We start from the raw sequence: 24,128 nt of genomic DNA, 5'->3' as shown, positions 1-24,128 counted from the left end.
AAATCGAGTTTTTCATTTTCAGGCGAGTATAGAGCATAGCCTCAGCGCTTCGCGCTCAAGGCATGCAATTAAATAATTAATTGAATTAAAACTGAAGCCGAGGAGTATAAATACACGGTAAATTCAGAAAACTATAGGGGTGGGAGGGGCAAAAGGGGGTACTTAAGGAAATACCAAGTTTTCGAGGACTCAAATACGCTAAATCTTTTTTTTTTTAATGATATTCAAAGTAAATAGAATAAATTTTCAGTTACCGTTGAAAAATAAAATTTTTCATTTCTGCGGGCAAAGTGGGGTACCCCCTAAAAAAGGTAAAAAAAAATTTTTTTGGATTTTAAACGAATTTGATTAAGTTGAATTTCTTTGTAAGTAATTTACATGAAGAAAAATTATATTTAACATGTTTATTGGATACAAAAGAAGAAAAAAAATTTTTAATAGTTTTTATCATAAAACAAACGTCATTAATATTTTTCAACTGACAACTGATTTTTGAAAAAGTTTACCAAAAAAAAATTGAAAGTAACGCTTAATTATAGTTTTGTGACAGACACTTGAAATCTACGACATTTAGCGCCTATAGCCGGCAGCTAAAAATATTAGATAAGATACAGCTGGTAAAAAAGATACCTGATCGTTCTAATAGTGACGTCATCATCGGATCAAAAAATATTTTTTGGTTACATGTGCGATAGCAAACGACCAAAAAATATCGAAGTAAATTAACGAGCCATCTTGTGACAAAATTTATTATCATTTTAATTCGTCCACTTACCGACTTCTCTCTAATTTTCAACAAATACTCAAAACAATCTTACCAAATAAATAAACGCGGATTTATAACCTGCCATTTATAGGCACTAAATGTAGTAAATTTCAAATATCTGTCACAAAAACTAATGTATTTATCTAGTACAATCGAGTCTAAGACGCTCGCACTCGATAGATAAACTACTATTTTTCTATGCCATATTTGTGGATTTGTTCAAAATATTTCTTGATGACAAATATATTTGATACATCTATAAAGATGACAGTAGATTGAATAATTTTATAATTTCACTGAAATATATCATATATTTGTAGTGACAATTCAAGAAACTTTTTTTTAACGATTCGGAAAATCAAAAATATCTTCCACTAAGTAAATAATTATCGTGTAGTTTTGTCTTAAATCAAAATGTTTTTTCTCAAATCGACATTATTTTTTTTTAATCTTATGAAAATTATAAAAGTCACAAGTTCAAGATTTATTGTCGAGGGCATTGTACCGTAATTTCTGTTTTTTGAGGAAATTCTTCAAGGGTGCCCCCCACTTTTGTCCAAAAAATGAGGCGCCGCCTGGTGGCCGGCAGCCGCACTAAAAAAAGTTCTAGAGCTGGAAAACATCATAATTAAATTAAAATTATATAAAATAAGCACATACAAACCCACACGGAAAAAGTATATATCCGTATATATTCGGGCAAATCTGAATATATGCCGCATATATGCGGCCTTATTGTGCTGAAGTAGAGATCAAAATAACAATTGCGCAAACTCAAAAAAAAAAAAATTATTCCAATGGAAAAATTTGAAATAAAATTATATTCAATAAGAGTTCTTCGTTTTCTTAAAAATTCTCTTGAGTGAAGATAATTCTCTTTGAATCACGATAACCTTTTGTTTAGCATGATATTTTTATTTAGTTCATATCATGATTAATAAATAGTTAAGGCTAGCATAAAGCTATAGTTATGGGCTTTATACATACAGCTATAAGAATTTATCGTTTTTGATTCTTAAGTGGGACGATAAAGTACTACACGGAAAGAAAATTATGACAGCGGTTCCCATAATTTTGTGAAATTTTTTCCTATACCATCATAGGAATTACGACCATAGATTATGGGAGCCTCTCCTATAATTCTAGGAATGTTTCCCATAATTATAGGAATAGTTCCTATAATTATGGGAATGATACCCATAGCACTATAGGAATGATTCCTATAATTATAGGAATGGTTCCTATAATTTATAGGAATACTTTCTATAATATTATGGGAATGATTCCCACAATGCAATTGGAATGGTTCCTATACCATTATGGGAATCATTCCCATAATATTATGGGAATAGTTCCCATACTATTATAGGAATCATTCCTATAATATTATGGGAATGGTTCCCATATTATTATGAAAAAATTAATTTAAAGAAGTGTAGTAATCACTTCTACAATACACAGAAATATTATTAAACATAAGAACAAAAATTCAAACATTGAGAAAAAAAAATCGTATTTGGCAAAAAAACATTAAAATTTTTAACAAGAATTTTTTGTCAGCACAAAACATTCAAGAAAATTCAAATTTTGGGAAATTTCTACACTATTGTGCAAAAAAAAAATTTTATGATATTATAGGGATGGTTCCCATAACATTATGAGAATAGTTCCCATAATATTATAGGAATAGTTCCTATACCAATATGGGAACCATTCCCATAATAGTATGCGAATGATTCCCATAACACTATAGGAATGGTTCCCATAATATTATGGGAACCATTCCCATAATGGTATGTGAACCATTCCCATATCATTATGGGAACCATTCCTATAATGGTATGGGAACTATTTTCATACTATTATGGGAATGGTTCCTATACTATATGGGAACCATCCCTATAGTAGTATAGGTACTATTTCCATACCATTATGGGAACCATTCCCATAATGCATAGCAAAACTTCCTATAATTTTATTTCCGTGTAGGTATGTTTTGGATATTCTTTCGGTATGCACGAATTTGCTATACAACAGAGCGATCCCTGATCACTAAAAAATTACACTGGAAAAGTTTCGGTAGTTGCATCACACTAGATTTATAAAAGTCACTAGTTCAAGGGTCACTGTCAAGGACTATATAACGTCATTTATGTTTTTTAAGTATTGAGTTGGAGATCAACATAACAATTGCGCAAACTTGATAAAATTAGTAACCATACTATGGCTATAAATACCACGGTTATTTGCAATAAATTTACTACTCAGTTATCTGTCTGATTTGCAAGTACTCACATCGTTAGTGCATACCTAGGTAAATAATTTTAAATTATAATTTTGATAAATTGTAATTTTATTAGTTCGAAAATTTCCGTCCCAAACATTTCTATGCTTCTACATTATAAATTATTTTAATTAAGAGTAAAAATATCTTTATATTTTTAAATAATCTTCGCAGTTTAAATGTGACATTTAATTTAAGTATTTCTTAATATTTTTTCAGAAAAAAAACTAAAATGACCAAATTTACTTTGTTGTTATCAATTATTTTATTTATTGGCTTCTATGCTAATGCAGTTGAAGCAAATTGCGATGGCCATTGGGTAAGTAATAATTATTATGTAGTAAAAAAAAAAAGTAACAAACTTTAAGCCACGACAGATAATTTCAATTTAATTGTTGAATTTAAATTTGATTGTTGAACAAAAATTGAATTTTTTTAACATATTTACAAATGGAATCATCGAAAAAGTAGCAGGGTTTTATCTAACAGTCTAGAAAATACGTGAAATTAAGTTTTCTTGATTTTTCAGTTTGAAGACCTGTAAGTTTTCAAATTTTGAATTTACGGATTCGCGCACTGATAGAAGGATTTGTTTAGGAGTAATAAATTGATTTATTAAATTTTTCTCAATTGACTTTTTTGGATTTAACAAATAATATGTAATTATTAACAATATTTATTATAATGAAATAAGTAACTTCTTTATTATTAAGAAATATTTTTTATGCTAACAAAGCCTTATTAACATAAAAGAAATATTTGTTAGCACCAAACAAGATTTGTTAATATTTAATAAATATTTCTGAGGAGAATTTGTCGGTAGAGGGCTACACACGAGCCTGTAGTGGTGTACACGTATTAACTTACCCATTAAAAACACATGTACTATCAAACGGATTTTATGTTATTTCTCAGCGTAGTTTAATATAAAAAATATTAATTCGTTTATTCTAGTTATAGTGTTAATTACTATGAAATTGTATTTTGAAATTGAAAGAATAGAAAATTTTATACGATGATTGCGTTTTAGTTATTTTTGTTTATAAATATAAATATTAATGAATGTGTGTAGCTGCATGCAAAAACATATATACATATATATATTCTTGAACTGTGTGATTTTATGAATTACATTTTAATAAATAAGTTAATAGATAATTTCTTAAATATAAAAAAAAATTTGTTCAAATAATAAAAAATATATTAAATATAAAATATTCATTTATTAATCATTAAAAAGTGATTCATTAAATGATAAAAAGTGATTTATTAAATATTAATAAATCATTTTTTAAATGGAAAGAAATCGTTTATTAAATATTAACAAATCGTTTATTAGATGCTAAGAAATATTTATTAAATACAAAAAAATATTGTTTAAGAAATGATTTGTTAAATATTAATCAATATTTCTTAAATAAGGCTCCGTTATGAAATCATTTGTTAAATATTAACAAATCTTGTTTAATACTAAGAAATCCTTCTATCAGTGCGTCATAGAATCTTTTTTGTTGGCAATTTCAACCTCTACAAAAAAGTCTCATGACGCGAGCACGTAAATTTAAAATTTTGAAAATTACAGCGGCTTATTAAAAACCCATAAAAAAGCTCAAAATTAATTTGTAGTGTAAAGCTTGGTAATTTTTCAAATATTGGTGGTTTAATCAGGGTAAAATAAAAACAAAAAGATATTTTATCAATGAGCAATGAAATTATTGAAATAATTAATTTTTGTTTTCTTAATAGTGTCATCCTTCAGCTGGCTATAATTGCGGTTGTACCGGTTACTATTGTAGTTCAGACTTTAGTCAAGGCACTTGCAAGAAACACGATTATCCCCTTCCTATTAATTTGTACGGAAAATAAAATAAAATATTGTTGAAAAATCCGAAAGTTCAAACCTGCAACACTCGTTTTTTATATTAAATTATCAATTTACTATTATTAATTGTCAAACTATGTACTCCTTCCCCGATTGAAGAAAATAAATTGAAATTATTTTCAATGTTAAATCTCCATAAGAGAAATGATTTAAAAATCATTTGAGATATTTTATCTAATTCGAATTCAAATCATTTTAAGTCATTTCAAATCAGCTTCGCTAATCAGAATTATAAAAAAGCTAAAATAAATGGTACCAGTTTAGTGGAAAAAACATTTTTGTAATCGAAGTTTATTATTTTAACAACTCCAAATAATTATATACTTTTGTTTAATATTCATTTCTTTACCGTATTTTTTCCTTTTCCACTGAATGTATATAAAAAAATAGTATATCGTGTAGCAAGAGATGAAACAAAACCATTTCAGACCAGGGTAAAGTTGGCTGACATCGCCCGCTGTCTGAAATCGTGTTCCATTCTGAGTTACACACAATATCGGTGTCAGCAGTCAGTACACTGTAAAAAATTGGGAGTGAATCCGGATTTAAATCCAATCCGAATTCACTCCACCACTCGGAGTTGCTGAGTTTTAAAAATCCAGTGCTGCCAATCTCCGGGTAATTACCCGTTTTTTGGGTAGTGCTTGTTTTCCACTGGTTATCATTATACTATAGACTTGTTCCGTGCTACACTGAACTATTTTACATATATAACTTGTCGTTCAGTGTCTTGACTCATAAGTCAACCACCATAACTCAAGGTATACGCCTACTTGCATGATTTTTGTAGTTTCGTCCTGAGTACGTTAACGGACTCGTCAGTAAGGCTATGTTAACGCACTCTTGCCTTAGACTACATCTCTTACTAGTACGCGCTGGCGTAAAACCGAGTTTCCGGGCTTCAGCCAGATACTATACTAGCCAAGGGAGGCGGATACCGTCCAAACTACTTGCAACAAAGTGTGAGGTGAGCTGTTGTACACCGTTGAAGTATTAAAAAACAGAAATTTGCCAACTTTCACTATTAAAAGAATTTCAAAAATTTTTGTAACTCTTAGGTAGGGTTTTCTATCGCCACCGTCCTTCAGTCAACACTGCAATTTTTTTATGAAATATTGTGGGTACTCCCCCCTTTAGAGTCTACCCTACCCCCTTTTGCCCCCCCCCCACCTCCAGTACGCACCCTGAAACACATAAGAAACCACCTTTTTCCATGCCCCGTTCAAAAAAAAAATTATTGGTGATTGTTGATTGTTGACAGCATGACATTACGAAAATTTTCCAAATTTTGAGTTTAGACGAACTTGGGGCAAATCGAGGGGCCTCGCTAAGCGATATCGTGGTTTCACGCAATAGTACGCACCCTAAAACACATGAGAAATCACCACTTTTTATGCCCCGTTCGGAAAAAAAATTATTGGTAATGGTTGACAGCATGACATCACGACAATTTGTTGATTTTTGAGTTTAGACGATTTTGGAGCAAATCGAGGGGAGGATATTCAATACAGAATTCGAGAAATGAATCAATGTACTAAAGAAGTCTGCCGGCAATTCAGAGAATTTTGATTGACTTAAAATAGTCATATAATATCCTAATTTCGAGGATTTGGAACCCGATACTATCGAAAAATAATCGATACATAGAAAACGATAAGTAAAAAAAATTCAAATAATCTTGACTATGTTCACTCTTGAAATAAATGTATATTTAAAAAAAAAAATAAGTAATATGGCTGCTCAAAGGGTAGAAATTGTCGTGTTATGCCTATCTAAAAATATTAATTATTATTAAGCCATAAGATATTTAGCTGCCCTTTTCAAAAGGGGTCTTCGCATTAATTATACGAAGATATTAAAAAAAAAATTAAGTTGGAAAATTGTATTTTTCGGAAGTTATAGTGTTTACTAGCCCATGACTCCTGGGGAATTTAACGCGATAAGTCACTAAAAACAGATATTTTATAGAAAAATCGTAATTAGTCGACTTAAAAATGTAAAAAATCTGTTGTTTAATCATTTTTCTTTGTATCATTTAAGTGTATTTATAAATTTAGAAACAATTTAATATGACGAAATCGAGTTTTTCATTTTCAGGCGAGTATAGAGCATAGCCTCAGCGCTTCGCGCTCAAGGCATGCAATTGAATAATTAATTAAATTAAAACTGAAGCCGAGGAGTATAAATACGCGGTAAATTCAGAAAACTATAAGGGTGGGAGGGGCAAAAGGGGGTACTTAAGGAAATACCAAGTTTTCGGGGACTCAAATACGCTAAATCTTTTTTTTTTTTAATGATATTCAAAGTAAATAGAAGAAATTTTCAGTTACCGTTGAAAAATAAAATTTTTCATTTCTGCGGGCAAAGTGGGGTACCCCCTAAAAAAGGTAAAAGAAAAATTTTTTTGGATTTTAAACGAATTTGATTAAGTTGAATTTTTTTGTAAGTAATTTACATGAAGAAAAATTATATTTAACATGTTTATTGGATACAAAAGAAGAAAAAAAATTTTTAATAGTTTTTATCATAAAACAAACGTCATTAATATTTTTCAACTGACAACTGATTTTTGAAAAAGTTTACCAAAAAAAATTGAAAGTAACGCTTAATTATAGTTTTGTGACAGACACTTGAAATCTACGACATTTAGCGCCTATAGCCGGCAGCTAAAAATATTAGATAAGATACAGCTGGTAAAAAAGATACCTGATCGTTCTAATAGTGACGTCATCATCGGATCAAAAAATATTTTTTGGTTACATGTGCGATAGCAAACGACCAAAAAATATCGAAGTAAATTAACGAGCCATCTTGTGACAAAATTTATTATCATTTTAATTCGTCCACTTACCGACTTCTCTCTAATTTTCAACAAATACTCAAAACAATCTTACCAAATAAATAAACGCGGATTTATAACCTGCCATTTATAGGCACTAAATGTAGTAAATTTCAAATATCTGTCACAAAAACTAATGTATTTATCTAGTACAATCGAGTCTAAGACGCTCGCACTCGATAGATAAACTACTATTTTTCTATGCCATATTTGTGGATTTGTTCAAAATATTTCTTGATGACAAATATATTTGATACATCTATAAAGATGACAGTAGATTGAATAATTTTATAATTTCACTGAAATATATCATATATTTGTAGTGACAATTCAAGAAACTTTTTTTTAACGATTCGGAAAATCAAAAATATCTTCCACTAAGTAAATAATTATCGTGTAGTTTTGTCTTAAATCAAAATGTTTTTTCTCAAATCGACATTATTTTTTTTTAATCTTATGAAAATTATAAAAGTCACAAGTTCAAGATTTATTGTCGAGGGCATTGTACCGTAATTTCTGTTTTTTGAGGAAATTCTTCAAGGGTGCCCCCCACTTTTGTCCAAAAAATGAGGCACCGCCTGGTGGCCGGCAGCCGCACTAAAAAAAGTTCTAGAGCTGGAAAACATCATAATTAAATTAAAATTATATAAAATAAGCACATACAAACCCACACGGAAAAAGTATATATCCGTATATATTCGGGCAAATCTGAATATATGCCGCATATATGCGGCCTTATTGTGCTGAAGTAGAGATCAAAATAACAATTGCGCAAACTCAAAAAAAAAAAAATTATTCCAATGGAAAAATTTGAAATAAAATTATATTCAATAAGAGTTCTTCGTTTTCTTAAAAATTCTCTTGAGTGAAGATAATTCTCTTTGAATCACGATAACCTTTTGTTTAGCATGATATTTTTATTTAGTTCATATCATGATTAATAAATAGTTAAGGCTAGCATAAAGCTATAGTTATGAGCTTTATGCATACAGCTATGGGAATCTATCGGTTTTGATTCTTAAGTGGGACGATAAAGTACTACACGGAAAGAAAATTATGACAGCGGTTCCCATAATTATAGGAATAGTTCCTATAATTATGGGAATGATACCCATAGCACTATAGGAATGATTCCTATAATTATAGGAATGGTTCCTATAATTTATAGGAATACTTTCTATAATATTATGGGAATGATTCCCACAATGCAATTGGAATGGTTCCTATACCATTATGGGAATCATTCCCATAATATTATGGGAATAGTTCCCATACTATTATAGGAATCATTCTTATAATATTATGGGAATGGTTCCCATATTATCATGAAAAAATTAATTTAAAGAAGTGTGGTAATCACTTCTACAATACACAGAAATATTATTAAACATAAGAACAAAAATTCAAACATTGAGAAAAAAAAATCGTATTTGGCAAAAAAACATTAAAATTTTTAACAAGAATTTTTTGTCAGCACAAAACATTCAAGAAAATTCAAATTTTGGGAAATTTCTACACTATTGTGCAAAAAAAAAATTTTATGATATTATAGGGATGGTTCCCATAACATTATGAGAATAGTTCCCATAATATTATAGGAATAGTTCCTATACCAATATGGGAACCATTCCCATAATAGTATGGGAAACATTTCCATAATAGTATGGGAACTATTCCCATAATAGTATGCGAATGATTCCCATAACACTATAGGAATGGTTCCCATAATATTATGGGAACCATTCCCATAATGGTATGGGAACCATTCCCATATCATTATGGGAACCATTCCTATAATGGTATGGGAACTATTCTCATACTATTATGGGAATGGTTCCTATAATATATGGGAACCATCCCCATAGTAGTATAGGTACTATTCCCATACCATTATGGGAACCATTCCCATAATGCATAGCAAAACTTCCTATAATTTTCTTTCCGTGTAGGTATGTTTTGGATATTCTTTCGGTATGCAAGAATTTGCTATACAACAGAGCAATCCCCGATCACTAAAAAATTACACTGGAAAAGTTTCGGTAGTTGCATCACACTAGATTTATAAAAGTCACTAGTTCAAGGGTCACTGTCAAGGACTATATAACGTCATTTATGTTTTTTAAGTATTGAGTTGGAGATCAACATAACAATTGCGCAAACTTGATAAAATTAGTAACCATACTATGGCTATAAATACCATGGTTATTTACAATAGATTCACTACTCAGTTATCTGTCTGACTTGCAAGTACTCGCATCTTTAGTTCATACCTAGGTAAATAATTTTAAATTATAATTTTGATAAATTGTAATTTTATTAGTTCAAAAATTTCCGTCCCAAATATTTCTATGCTTCTACATTATAAATTATTTTAATTAAGAGTAAAAATATCATTATATTTTTAAATAATCTTAGCAGTTTAAATGTGATATTTAATTTAAGTATTTCTTAATGTTTTTTCAGAAAAAAAACTAAAATGACCAAATTTACTTTGTTGTTATCAATTATTTTATTTATTGGCTTCTGTGCTAGTGCAGTTGAAGCAAATTGCGATGGGCATTGGGTAAGTAATAATTATTATGTAGTAAAAAAAAAAAGTAACAAACTTTAAGCCACGACAGATAATTTCAATTTAATTGTTGAATTTAAATTTGATTGTTGAAAAAAAATTGAATTTTTTTAACATATTTACAAATGGAATCATCGAAAAAGTAGCAGGGTTTTATCTAACAGTCTAGAAAATAACGTGAAATTAAGTTTTCTTGATTTTTCAGTTTGAAGACCTGTAAGTTTTCAAATTTTGAATTTACGGATTCGCGCACTGATAGAAGGATTTGTTTAGGAGTAATAAATTGATTTATTAAATTTTTCTCAATTGACTTTTTTGGATTTAACAAATAATATGTAATTATTAACAATATTTATTATAATGAAATAAGTAACTTCTTTATTATTAAGAAATATTTTTTATGCTAACAAAGCCTTATTAACATAAAAGAAATATTTGTTAGCACCAAACAAGATTTGTTAATATTTAATAAATATTTCTAAGGAGAATTTGTCGGTAGAGGGCTACACAAGAGCCTGTAGTGGTGTACACGTATTAACTTAACCATTAAAAACACACGTACTATCATACGGATTTTATGTTATTTCTCAGCGTAGTTTGATATAAAAAATATTAATTCGTTTATTCTAGTTATAGTGTTAATTACTATGAAATTGTATTTTGAAATTGAAAGAATAGAAAATTTTATACGATGATTGCGTTTTAGTTATTTTTGTTTATAAATATAAATATTAATGAATGTGTGTAGCTGCATGCAAAAACATATATATATTCTTGAACTGTGTGATTTTATGAATTAAATTTTAATAAATAAGTTAATAGATAATTTCTGAAATATAAAAAAAAATTTGTTCAAATAATAAAAAATATATTAAATATAAAATATTCATTTATTAATCATTAAAAAGTGATTCATTAAATGTTAAAAAGTGATTTATTAAATATTAATAAATCATTTTTTAAATGGAAAGAAATCGTTTATTAAATATTAACAAATCGTTTATTAGATGCTAAGAAATATTTATTAAATACAAAAAAATGATGTTTAAGAAATGATTTGTTAAATATTAATAAATATTTCTTAAATAAGGCTTCGTTAAGAAATCATTTGTTAAATATTAACAAATCTTGTTTAATACTAAGAAATCCTTCTATCAGTGCGCCATAGAATCTTTTTTGTTGGCAATTTCAACCTCTACAAAAAAGTCTCATGACGCGAGCACGTAAATTTAAAATTTTGAAAATTACAGCGGCTTATTAAAAACCCATAAAAAAGCTCAAAATTAATTTGTAGTGTAAAGTTTGGGAATTTTTCAAATATTGATGGTTTAATCAGGGTAAAATAAAAACAAAAAGATATTTTATCAATGAGCAATGAAATTATTAAAATAATTAATTTTTGTTTTCTCAATAGTGTCATCCTTCCGCTGGCTATAATTGCGGTTGTACCGATTACTATTGTAGTTCAGACTTTAGTCAAGGCACTTGCAAGAAACACGATTATCCCCTTCCTTTCATTCCGTACGGAAAATAAAATAAAATATTGTTGAAAAATCCGAAAGTTCAAACCTGCAACACTCATTTTTTATATTTAATTATCAATTTACTATTATAAATTGTCAAACTATGTACTCCTTCCCCGATTGAAGAAAATAAATTGAAATTATTTTCAATGTTAAATCTCCATAAGAGAAATGATTTAAAAATTATTTGAGATATTTAATCTAATTCGAGTTCAAATCATTTTAAGTCATTTCAAATCAGCTTCGTTAATCAGAATTATAAAAAAGCTAAAATAAATGGTACCCGTTTAGTGAAAAAAACATTTTTTTAACCGAAGTTTATTATTTTAACAACTCCAAATAATTATATACTTTTGTTTAATATTCATTTCTTTACCATATTTTTTCCTTTTCCACTGAATGTATATGAAAAAATAGTATATCGTGTAGCAAGAGATGAAACAAAACCATTTCAGACCAGGGTAAAGTTGGCTGACATCGCCCGCAGTCTGAAATCGTGTTCCATCCTGAATTACACACAATATCGGTGTCAGCAGTCAGTACACTGTAAAAAATTGGGAGTGAATCCGGATTTAATTCCAATCCGAATTCACTCCACCACTCGGAGTTCCTGAGTTTTAAAAATCCAGTGCTGCCAATCTCCGGGTAATTACCCGTTTTTTGGGTAGTGCTTGTTTTCCACTGGTTATCATTATACTATAGACTTGTTCCGTGCTACACTGAACTATTTTACATATATAACTTGTCGTTCAGTGTCTTGACTCATAAGTCAACCACCATAACTCAAGGTATACGCCTACTTGCATGATTTTTGTAGTTTCGTCCTGAGTACGTTAACGGACTCGTCAGTAAGGCTATGTTAACGCACTTTTGCCTTAGACTACATCTCTTACTAGTACGCGCTGGCGTAAAACCGAGTTTCCGGGCTTCAGCCAGATACTATACTAGCCAAGCGAGGCGGATACCGTCCAAACTACTTGCAACAAAGTGTGAGGTGAGCTGTTGTACACCGTTGAGGTATTAAAAAACAGAAATTTGCCAACTTTCACTATTAAAAGAATTCAAAAATTTTTGTAACTCTTAGGTAGGGTTTTCTATCGCCACCGTCCTTCAGTCAACACTGCAATTTTTTTATGAAATATTGTGGGTACTCCCCCCTTTAGAGTCTACCCTACCCCCTTTTGCCCCCCCCCCACCTCCAGTACGCACCCTGAAACACATAAGAAACCACCTTTTTCCATGCCCCGTTCAAAAAAAAAATTATTGGTGATTGTTGACAGCATGACATTACGAAAATTTACCAAATTTTGAGTTTAGACGAACTTGGGGCAAATCGAGGGGCCTCGCTAAGCGATATCGTGGTTTCACGCAATAGTACGCACCCTAAAACACATGATAAATTACCACTTTTTATGCCCCGTTCGGAAAAAAAATTATTGGTAATGGTTGACAGCATGACATCACGAAAATTTGTTGATTTTTGAGTTTAGACGATTTTGGAGCAAATCGAGGGGAGGATATTCAATACAGAATTCGAGAAATGAATCAATGTACTAAAGAAGTCTGCCGGCAATTCAGAGAATTTTGATTGACTTAAAGTAGTCATATAATATCCTAATTTCAAGGATTTGGAACCCGATACTATCGAAAAATAATCGATACATAGAAAACGATAAGTAAAAAAAATTCAAATAATCTTGACTATGTTCACTCTTGAAATAAATGTATATTTAAAAAAAAAAATAAGTAATATGGCTGCTCAAAGGGTAGAAATTGTCGTGTTGTGCCTATCTAAAAATATTAATTATTATTATGCCATAAGATATTTAGCTGCCCTTTTCAAAAGGGGTCTTCGCATTAATTATACGAAGATATTAAAAAAAAAATTAAGTTGGAAAATTGTATTTTTCGGAAGTTATAGTGTTTACTAGCCCATGACTCCTGGGGAATCTAACGCGATAAGTCACTAAAAACAGATATTTTATAGAAAAATCGTAATTAGTCGACTTAGAAATGTAAAAAATCTGTTGTTTAATCATTTTTCTTTGTATCATTTAAGTGTATTTATAAATTTAGAAACAATTTAATATGACGAAATCGAGTTTTTCATTTTCAGGCGAGTATAGAGCATAGCCTCAGCGCTTCGCGCTCAAGGCATGCAATTAAATAATTAATTAAATTAAAACTGAAGCCGAGGAGTATAAATACGCGGTAAATTCAGAAAACTATAGGGGTGGGAGGGGCAAAAGGGGGTACTTAAGGAAATACCAAGTTTTCGAGGACTCAAATACGCTAAATCTTTTTTTTTCTAATGATATTCAAAGTAAATAGAAGTAATTTTCAGTTACCGTTGAAAAATAAAATTTTTCATTTCTGCGGGCAAAGTGGGGTACCCCCTAAAAAAGGTAAAAAAAAATTTTTTTGGATTTTAAACGAATTTGATTAAGTTGAATTTTTTGGTAAGTAATTTACATGAAGAAAAATTATATTTAACATGTTTATTGGATACAAAAGAAGAAAAAAAATTTTTAATAGATTTTATCATAAAACAAACGTCATTAATATTTTTCAACTGACAACTGATTTTTGAAAAAGTTTACCGAAAAAAATTAAAAGTAACGCTTAATTATATTTACAGAAGTGATTTTGGAATGTTTAGAAACCATTTAAGATATAAAATTTTTTTTTATCAAATTTTGGGGGTACCCCGTTTTGCCTACCCTACCCCCTTTTGCCCCCCCCCCCTTCCCCTACATAACATACAACCTTCAATCAAGTTTGTTATTAAACGTTGACGGTACGTAAAGAATATTTTATTTCATGTATATTACTCACAAAAATCTTATTTTTTCTATGCCATATTTGTGGATTTGTTCAAAATATTTCTTGATGACAAATATATTTGATACATCTATAAAGATGACAGTAGATTGAATAATTTTATAATTTCACTGAAATATATCATATATTTGTAGTGACAATTTAAGAAACTTTATTTTAACGATTCGGAAAATCAAAAATATCTTGCACTAAGTAAATAATTATCGTGTAGTTTTGTCTTAAATCAAAATATTTTTTCTCAAATCGACATTATTTTTTTTTAATCTTATGAAAATTATGAAAGTCACAAGTTCAAAATTTATTGTCGAGGGCATTGTACCGTAATTTCTGTTTTTTAAGGCCATTCTTCAAGGGTGCCCCCCACTTTTGTCCAAAAAATGAGGCGCCGCCTAGTGGCCGGCAGCCGCACTAAAAAAAGTCCTAAAGCTGGAAAACATTATAATTAAATTAAAATTATATAAAATAAGCAGATACAAACCCACACGGAAAAAGTATATATCCGTATATATTCGGGCAAATCTGAATATATGCCGCATATATGCGGCCTTATTGTGCTGAAGTAAGGCCAAGAATGACCTTAAGTGCTGAAGTAGAGATCAAAATAATAATTGCGCAAACTCAAAAAAAAAAAATTTTTCCAATGGAAAAACTTGAAATACAATTATATTCAATAACCTTTTGTTTATCATGACATTTTTATTTAGTTCATACCATGATTAATAAATAGTTAATGCTAGCATAAAGCTATAGTTATGGGCTTTATACATACAGCTATAAGAATTTATCGTTTTTTTTTTTTTCGTTAAGCGGGACAATTAAGTACCAGGTATTTTTTGAATATTTTTTCGGTATGCACGAATTTGCTATACAAGAGAGCAATCCCCGATCACTAAAAAATTACACTGGAAAAGTTTCGGTAGTTGCATCACACTAGATTTATAAAAGTCACTAGTTCAAGGGTCACTGTCAAGGACTATATAACGTCATTTATGTTTTTTAAGTATTGAGTTGGAGATCAACATAACAATTGCGCAAACTTGATAAAATTAGTAACCATACTATGGCTATAAATACCATGGTTATTTACAATAGATTCACTACTCAGTTATCTGTCTGATTTGCAAGTACTCACATCGTTAGTTCATACCTAGGTAAATAATTTTAAATTATAATTTTGATAAATTGTAATTTTATTAGTTCAAAAATTTCCGTCCCAAATATTTCTATGCTTCTACATTATAAATTATTTTAATTAATAGTAAAAATATCTTTATATTTTTAAATACTCTTAGCAGTTTAAATGTGATATTTAATTTAAGTATTTCTTAATGTTTTTTCAGAAAAAAAACTAAAATGACCAAATTTACTTTGTTGTTATCAATTATTTTATTTATTGGCTTCTATGCTAGTGCAGTTGAAGCAAATTGCGAAGGGCATTGGGTAAGTAATAATTATTATGTAGTAAAAAAAAAAAGTAACAAACTTTAAGCCACGACAGATAATTTCAATTTAATTGTTGAATTTAAATTTGATTGTTGAACGAAAATTGAATTTTTTTAACATATTTACAAATGGAATCATCGAAAAAGTGGCAGGATTTTATCTAACAGTCTAGAAAATAACGTGAAATGAAGTTTTCTTGATTTTTCAGTTTGAAGACCTGCAAGTTTTCAAATTTTGAATTTACGAATTCGCGTCTTAGGACGTTATTTGTAGGCAAGCATGACATTACGAAAATTTACCAAATTTTGAGTTTCGACGAACTTGGGGCAAATCGAGGGGCCTCGCTAAGCGATATCGTGGTTTCACGCAATAGTACGCACCCTAAAACACATGAGAAATCACCACTTTTTATGCCCTGTTCGAAATAAAAATTATTGGTAATGGTTGACAGCATGACATCACGAAAATTTGTGGATTTTGAGTTTAGACGATTTTGGAGCAAATCGAGGGGAGATATTTAATACAGAATTCGAGAAATGAATCAATGTACTGAAGAAGTCTGCCTGCAATTCAGAGAATTGTGATTGACTCAAAGTAGTCATATAATATCCTAATTTCAAGAATTTTGAACCCGATCCAAAAATCATTTCACAACAGTTGAATTCGATTATACTGAAAATATAATAAATATAGTGCTTAATTTAGTATAAAAAATATATTGTGTTTTTTTTTTTTTATTTTTTCAATTAATAATTATCAACTTCCAATAAATTACTGAAAAAAATTATTTCGTTAGCAATGATTATTATTTATGGGACTTTGTGAGTTATTCATTTAGCGATTAGCATTTAATTGTTCAATATCAAAACATATAACCTTCAATCAAGTTTGTTATTAAACGTTGACGAAAAGTAAAAAATATTTTATTCCATGTATATTACTCACAAAAATCTTATTTTTTCTAAGCCATGTTAATCTGTTCTTACACCGAAAGAAATAAATATTTGTCTCGCACAAATCAATTTATTTGTGGACTTGTTCAAAATATTTCTTGATAACAAATACATTTGATACATCTATAAAAATGACAGTAGATTGAATAATTTTATAATTTCACTGAAATATATCATATATTTGTAGTAACGATTCAAGAATTTTTTTTTTTAACGATTCGGAAAATCAAAAATATCTTCCACCAAGTAAATAATTATCGTGAAATTTTCATCTTAAATCAAAATATTTTTTCTCAAATCGACCTTATTTTTTTTTAATCTTATTAAAATTATAAAAGTCACAAGTTCAAGATTTATCGTCGAGGGCATTGTACCGTAATTTCTGTTTTTTAAGTGCTGAAGTAGAGATTAAAATAACAATTGCGCAAACTCAAAAAAAAAAAATTTTCAAATGGAAATATTTGAAATAAAATTAACTTCAATAAACATACTTCGTTTTCTTAAAAATTCTCTTGACTGAAGATAATTCTCTTCGAATCACGATAACCTTTTGTTTAGCATAATATATTTATTTAGTTCATATCATGATTAATAAATAGTTAAGGCTAGCGTAAAGCTATAGTTATGGGCTTCATACATATACAGCTATGGGAATCTATCGGTTTTGTTTCTTAAGTGGGACAGTCAAGTACCCGGTATGTTTTGGATAGTTTTTCGGTATAAACGAATTCGATATATAGGAAAGCAATCTCTGATCACTACATAAAATTACACTTGAAAATTTCCGGTAATTACGTCACAGTAGATTTATAAAAGTCACTAGTTCAAGGGTCACTGTAAAGGAATATGTAACGTAATTTTTGTTTGTTAAGCAAAGAGTTAGAGATCAGGGTAACAAATTTGCAAACTTGATAAAATAAGTAACAACACTATGACTATAAATATCGCAATTATTCACAATAAATTTAATACTCAGTTATCGGTCTGACTTGCAAGTACTCGCATCATTAGTTTATACATAGGTAAATAATTTTAAATTATAATTTTGATAAATTGTAATTTTATTAGTTCAAAAATTTCCCTCCCAAATATTTCGATGCCTCTACATTATAAATTATTTTGATTAAGAGTAAAAATATCATTATATTTTTAAATAATCTTGGCAGTTTAAATGTGATATTTAATTTAAGTATTTCTTCATATTTTTTCAGAAAAAAAATTACAATGACCAAATTTACTATGTTGTTATCAATTATTTTATTTATTGGCTTCTATACTAGTGCAGTTGAAGCATGCATTGGGAAATGGGTAAGTAATAATTATTATGTACACGGTGGAAAATTCCCAACAAATTTTACTATGGGTGCATAGTAACACCGGGCTAGAAGAAAACTGATGCAAAATTTACAATTTTCCCATTGTAATTGTATGCGCATAGGCCACAATCGTGTAGTCTGAGCATACGTTCACTATGGGACACTTGTCAATTTTGTACCAGTTTTCTTCTAGTCCGATGTTACTATGCACCCATAGTAAAATTTATTGGGAATTTTTCACAGTGTAGTAAAAAAAAAGGTATCATACTTGAAGCTACGATCGATAATTTAAATTTAATTGTTGAAATTCAATTTGACAGTTAAAAAAAAAATTGAATTTTTCAACATATTCAAAAGCGGAGACATCCAAAAATTTTTAGGGTTTCATAATAGACTCAAGAAAATGACGTAAAATTTAGTTTTATTGTTTTTTTTCTTCGGTTTCAAGACCCATAACTTTGAAAATTTTGAATTTACGAATTCGCGTCATAGGACGTTATTTGTAGGCAATTTCAACCTCTACAAAAAACTCTTATGACGCGAGCACGTAAATTAAAAATTTTAAAAATTACTGCGATTTATTGAAAACCCATAAAAAAGTTCAAAATGAATTTGTAGTGTTAAGCTTCGTAATTTATCAAATTTTCGTAGCTCTGACTTTTTTTGTTGAGGTTTTATCAGAGTAAAATAAATGAAAAAAAATATTTTATTAACGAGCAATGAAATTAATAAAATAATTAATTTTTATGTTCTCATTAGTGTCATCCTTATCAAGGCTATAAATGCTGTAATAAAGATTACATTTGTACTTCACACTTCTTTCAAGGCACGTGCGCACCCGCAAGCGATTGGGGCTAAGAAGTAAAGGAATTAAATATAATAAAATATTGTTGAAAAATCCGAAAGTTCAAACCTACAACACTCATTTTTTATATTGAATAATAAATTTACTTTTATTAATTTTAAAACTATGGACTCCTTCCCCGATTCAAGAAGATAAATTGAGATAATTTTCAATGTTAAATTTCCATAAAAGATATGATTTAAAAATTATTTGAATTATTTTAAATAATTCGAGTTCAAATCATTTCAAGTCATTTCAAAGCAGTTTTCTTAATCAGAATTATGAAAAAGCTAAAATAAATACTACCAGTTTAGAGAAAAAAAAAATTTTTTCAACCGAAGTTTATTATTTTAACAACTTAAAATAATTATAAACTTTTTTTTAATATTCAACTTTTTACCGCTTTTTTTCCTTTTACACTGAATGTATATGAACAATAGTATTTTGTGTGACAAGGGATGAAACAAAACGATTTCAGACCAGGGTGAAGTTGGCTGACATCACCCGCTGTCAGAAATCGTGTTTCATCCTGAGTTACACACAATATCGGTGTCTGTAGTCAGTACCCGAGTAAAAACAGAATTCCGCCGCACCACCGCCGCAACACCGCTGCACGGCTTTTTAAGCGCCGCACCATCGCTGCACTACAGCCGTGACAATTCCGATTATTTTATAAATGCCGCACCACCGCCGTGACAACTAAAGAATTTTTCTATTCGCTGCACCACCGCCGCACCACCGCCGTGACGACTAAAGATTTATCTATTCGCTGCACCACCGCCGCACCACCACCGTGACAACCCGAGTAAAAATGAAATAATTATTTTTACGAAAAAATTATAAATTTTTATCGACCGCCGCATCACCGCTGCACCACTACCGCACCATACCGCCGCACCATAGCTGTGATATTTTGTTGTAAATTATTTTTGATTAGTGATTTAAAAGTGGTATATCCTTTTCAATCTCATATAGCACAAGTAAACTTAGTAGTCACTGTCAGTAGCGTAGCCTAGTCGTTAAAGCGTCGGTCTTTCGTGCGTAAGGTCCCGGGTTCGAATCCTACTAAATCGTGTGCGTTTGGTTGATATTCATAGCGTTTTTTCCCTAAATTAAAAATTTCTACTCGGTTAGAAATTAATTTCATCACAAATCTAATTGATTTCCACATCATTAAAGAAAAAAAAAAACTACTAAAATTGAGTAAGTCTTTTTTTTTTAATTTAATTGAAATTTCTATACATGGCTATGTATATATTGAAAATTGTAATGTATGGCCGTATATAATTCACTTTTACCGGACAATTAAATTTCTCTCACCATAAACCGGGCAAATTAATTAATTAATCATAAGATATTTTCGCGTGCAGCGGTTGTGCAGCGGCGGTGCGGCGGTGCTGGCAGAATATATTTTCAGCGTGCGGCGGAATAGTCCGCCAAACGGCGGTGGTGCGGCGGTATGGTGCGGTAGTGGTGCAGCGGTGGTGCGGCGGTCGATAAAAATTTATAATTTTTTCGTAAAAATAATAATTTCATTTTTACTCGGGTAGGCCTACATGCAATTTTCCAAAAAATTCTCTTGACCCGAGATAATTTTTTTTTAATCTTATTACGTTTTTAAAAGTCACAAGTTCAAGTTATATTGTCAAGGAATATGTAACGTAATTTTTTTTTTAGTACTGAGTTAGAGATCAAAGTAACGATTGTGCAAACTTGATAAAATAAATAACAACACTATGAATATAACTATCACGTCTATTTACAATAAATTCAATACTCAGTTATCTGTCTGACTTGCAAGTACTCGCATCATTAGTTCATACGTAAGTAAATAATTTTAAATTATAATTTCAATTAATTAATTCAAAAATTTCAGTCTCGAATACTTCAAATCTTAATGATTTTTTCAAAAATCACTATCATATTTTTCTCTAAGTAATTCATTTTTACAAAATATATACAAACTCATTTTCATCGTATTAAATTTCGAATACTGTATTCTTTAATAATAATTTAATGAAATTTTTACTAATTCAGGTATTGGCTTAATTTGTCACTACTAATTAAGTAATCGTATCTCAATTAAAAATATATAGCTGTGATTTCCCAGACTTTATGTTATTAAACATTTAAACCATTTTCCACTTATTTATTAACTATTTTTATGTTAAAGTGCATTCATCAAATTTCATTAGAAACAATCCTACGAATTTCGAGCTCAATGTTGTTAATCATAAGGGATTTTATTGTTATAATATTTACTGAACTGTAATCTATCAATACTCTATTTCTTTTTTCTTGGAAAACGAAAGAATTATGTTCAACTTAAGATAATATTTGAGGCGTAAAGCTCTGAAATATACCGATAAATTTCAGACAAATAATTCTCTTGAGTAAGCACACGAAAGTAAACAAAAATACATCAAAATAATTTTACAGCTTCTTAGTTTATTTTACTGAATTCGAAAATATCTTTCAGGTAAAATGTAAGCGTGATGTTTCTATTATTAATCATAGGTAATTGAATGAGAAGTTGGTATGTATACAGATCTGGTGAAGACAGCACCATTTTTCTCACTCTCTTTCAAGCAACGACTCAGGAGAAATACCTTAAAAAAAAACACTAATATGCTGCGAAAAAAAACTCTGTTTTTCTTTTTTTGTTAAAGTCAATGATCTTCTACAAGTTAATAGAGTTCCTTCTTATAAACTATCATAGCAAAAAAAAAATGTATTGATATTGTTAAAATTTTTGACCAATTAATTATTAAAAATAACGAGTCACTAAAATGATGTAAAGTTTCTTTTCATCTGTAAACAAAAGTTTGGATTCTCTATATTATTATTATTTAATAATAGTACGCATGATATTCAGAATAACTACATAATTTATTATGAATCTAATGATCTAGATCAATGATGTGAAGAATAATTTAATTAATCTTTACTAAAGCTCAGCATAATGTGTATGAATATAACGTATGATAATTAAAAAGAATTAATCTTATTTTTTAATCTGACATTCAATACAACCCTTAAAGTGTCCGTGAAGAAAAATGACATACTACACTGAGAGAAAAAATAACTTTTAGAAATATTGTACTTTCTTCATTGATAAAATATATACACAGAAAAAAAGGTTGACTTGGCCCAAGATAATTTTTGCCTTCATTTTTTTATTCTTGGGCTGAGTAATTGGGTTTTTTTAATCCGAGAACATTTTCTTCGACTAATATTATAAAAATATTGTGTCAAGAATAAATAAATTTTAATTCAAGTTAAATAATCTTGATTCAAGAATAATTATTTTAAATCAAATTTATTTTGTTTCCAACCAAGTATAAAAAACTATCAAAACAAGATACTTTTCTGTCTTAGGTGGTGAGTATAGTAAATTGTCACAATATATATCAACATCTCAAACCAAGAACTTTTTTTGCGTGGCAGAAGAACATTTACTCTCAGTTTGAGAAAACTACATTATCGACTCAAGACAACGGTCTATTGTAATGAGAAAATTTTAATTTTGATTTAAATAAATTATAATCTTAACTCAATAAAATAACTTTTCTTGAATCATGCAAATATTTACTTCACGGAAGACATAAAATTCTCCCATTGATGATTTTTTTTCTTGACTTAAAAGAAATGTAGTCTCGATTCAAGAAAATAAATGACTCTACTTGAAAAAATATATCGTCCTATATTTTTGAGTGAATTCAACCTAGTATAAATATTAAATGTTGTAAAGCAGGAAATTATATGTGTATATTTAGAATATCACGATACAGCAGTAGAGGGGATAAGAAATAAACATCCTCGATTAATGGTTTATGAACAACTTAAGAAAAAATAAATGGTTTGCTCATGGTAGGAATCGAACCCAGACCGATTCGGCATCACGCGAGAGCTTTACCAGTTATGCTATCCGATCATTCCCTGAACGTTCATTTACTTTACCTATATCCAGTAAGCACACTGTACTATGTAGAGTCTACATTACCGCCACTTTAGTATAGTACAGTTAGCTTTCCCAAGAGAAAAAAAGCGTTGGGCCGTGAACGCAGTTGCTGTTGGTTCAAACGTCTACGCTTACTTGCCGCAACACAACAAAATACGTGAACCAAGATATTTCTTACCATTGAGTCGAGTATTTTTAATTCTTGACTCGAGTCACAAATTATCTCGACTCAAAATATATTATTCTCAAACAAAGAATATTTTACTTTTCGGACAATTGATTATATATTGAGGCAAAATATTTATTTTTCTCACTTTAAGAAAATATTTCTTACTTCAAGAAACATATATTATATCGGTTGAATAAAAAAAAAATCTTATGCCAAGATGACTAAATTTAAGAAAATTTTGTTCTTGAACCAAGAAAATTTTCGTTTTCATTCAAAATTGCAAAAAATATTCTTGTGGCAAGAACAAATTTCTTGCGCCAAGATATCCTTTTTTTCTGTGTATATTTAATTAATATTAATAAATGTATTTATTTGAAACAGTTTTTCAGCATTATTTAGCTGAAATAAGTATTTGTTTGCCTTAAATATAGATTTATTAATAGTTAATAAATCTAATATTTGAGTGAAGATCGCTGCGATATTTGACTACCATGCCACTTTATGTTCATAACCTTAAATGGAATGAGTGTGATCGTTAGTAGAGATTTATTAAAATATTTCATTTCTTTACATATTTTGTATAATAGTGTTTATCCTCAATTCAAATTAATTGTGTGTATTATTTTCTTTAAAAAAATAAAATTAAACAGTCCTATAAATTATTTGTCATAACCTTGCTTAATTAACTTCATGTGTCATTTCTTTCTATTCAAATAAGCCATTTATTAACTATTAAGT

General features: G+C 29.3%; 4 long non-coding RNA genes across 10 annotated transcripts in view; 3 read left to right on the top strand and 1 right to left on the bottom strand.

Moving 5' to 3' along the window:
* Positions 1-24,128, bottom strand: part of LOC130677854 (uncharacterized) — a 72,525-nt gene that overhangs the window by 17,166 nt on the left and 31,231 nt on the right. The gene's annotated exons all lie outside the window — the stretch shown is intronic.
* On the top strand, positions 1,784-5,207 carry LOC130677813 (uncharacterized). 2 transcript variants are annotated; one of them, XR_008991706.1, is made up of 4 exons: positions 1,784-1,798; positions 2,756-3,080; positions 3,270-3,369; positions 4,797-5,207. It is a non-coding gene; the product is annotated as an uncharacterized LOC130677813 (long non-coding RNA). The 2 variants fall into 2 exon arrangements; XR_008991707.1 differs by lacking the exon at positions 1,784-1,798 and adding an exon at positions 1,814-1,828.
* On the top strand, positions 8,792-13,368 carry LOC130677823 (uncharacterized). Of its 2 annotated transcripts, XR_008991713.1 has the most exons (5): positions 8,792-8,806; positions 9,721-10,045; positions 10,235-10,334; positions 11,755-12,857; positions 12,948-12,962. It is a non-coding gene; the product is annotated as an uncharacterized LOC130677823 (long non-coding RNA). The 2 variants fall into 2 exon arrangements; XR_008991714.1 differs by lacking the exons at positions 8,792-8,806; positions 12,948-12,962 and adding an exon at positions 13,354-13,368 and having other exon boundaries at positions 9,897-10,045.
* On the top strand, positions 15,704-24,016 carry LOC130677842 (uncharacterized). 5 transcript variants are annotated; one of them, XR_008991722.1, is made up of 8 exons: positions 15,704-15,855; positions 16,045-16,144; positions 16,339-18,122; positions 18,312-18,408; positions 19,176-20,806; positions 20,938-21,083; positions 21,434-21,653; positions 21,740-24,016. It is a non-coding gene; the product is annotated as an uncharacterized LOC130677842 (long non-coding RNA). The 5 variants fall into 5 exon arrangements; XR_008991719.1 differs by having other exon boundaries at positions 15,705-15,855; positions 16,356-18,122; positions 21,434-21,667; positions 21,740-24,014; XR_008991721.1 differs by having other exon boundaries at positions 15,705-15,855; positions 16,356-18,122; positions 21,573-21,667; positions 21,740-24,013.

The sequence above is a fragment of the Microplitis mediator genome, chromosome 1, assembly GCF_029852145.1.
Source record: "Microplitis mediator isolate UGA2020A chromosome 1, iyMicMedi2.1, whole genome shotgun sequence".
In the NCBI taxonomy this organism is placed as follows: domain Eukaryota; kingdom Metazoa; phylum Arthropoda; class Insecta; order Hymenoptera; family Braconidae; genus Microplitis; species Microplitis mediator.
The sequence above is the reverse complement of the archived record's forward strand: the minus strand, read 5'-3'. Positions and strand labels throughout refer to the sequence as shown.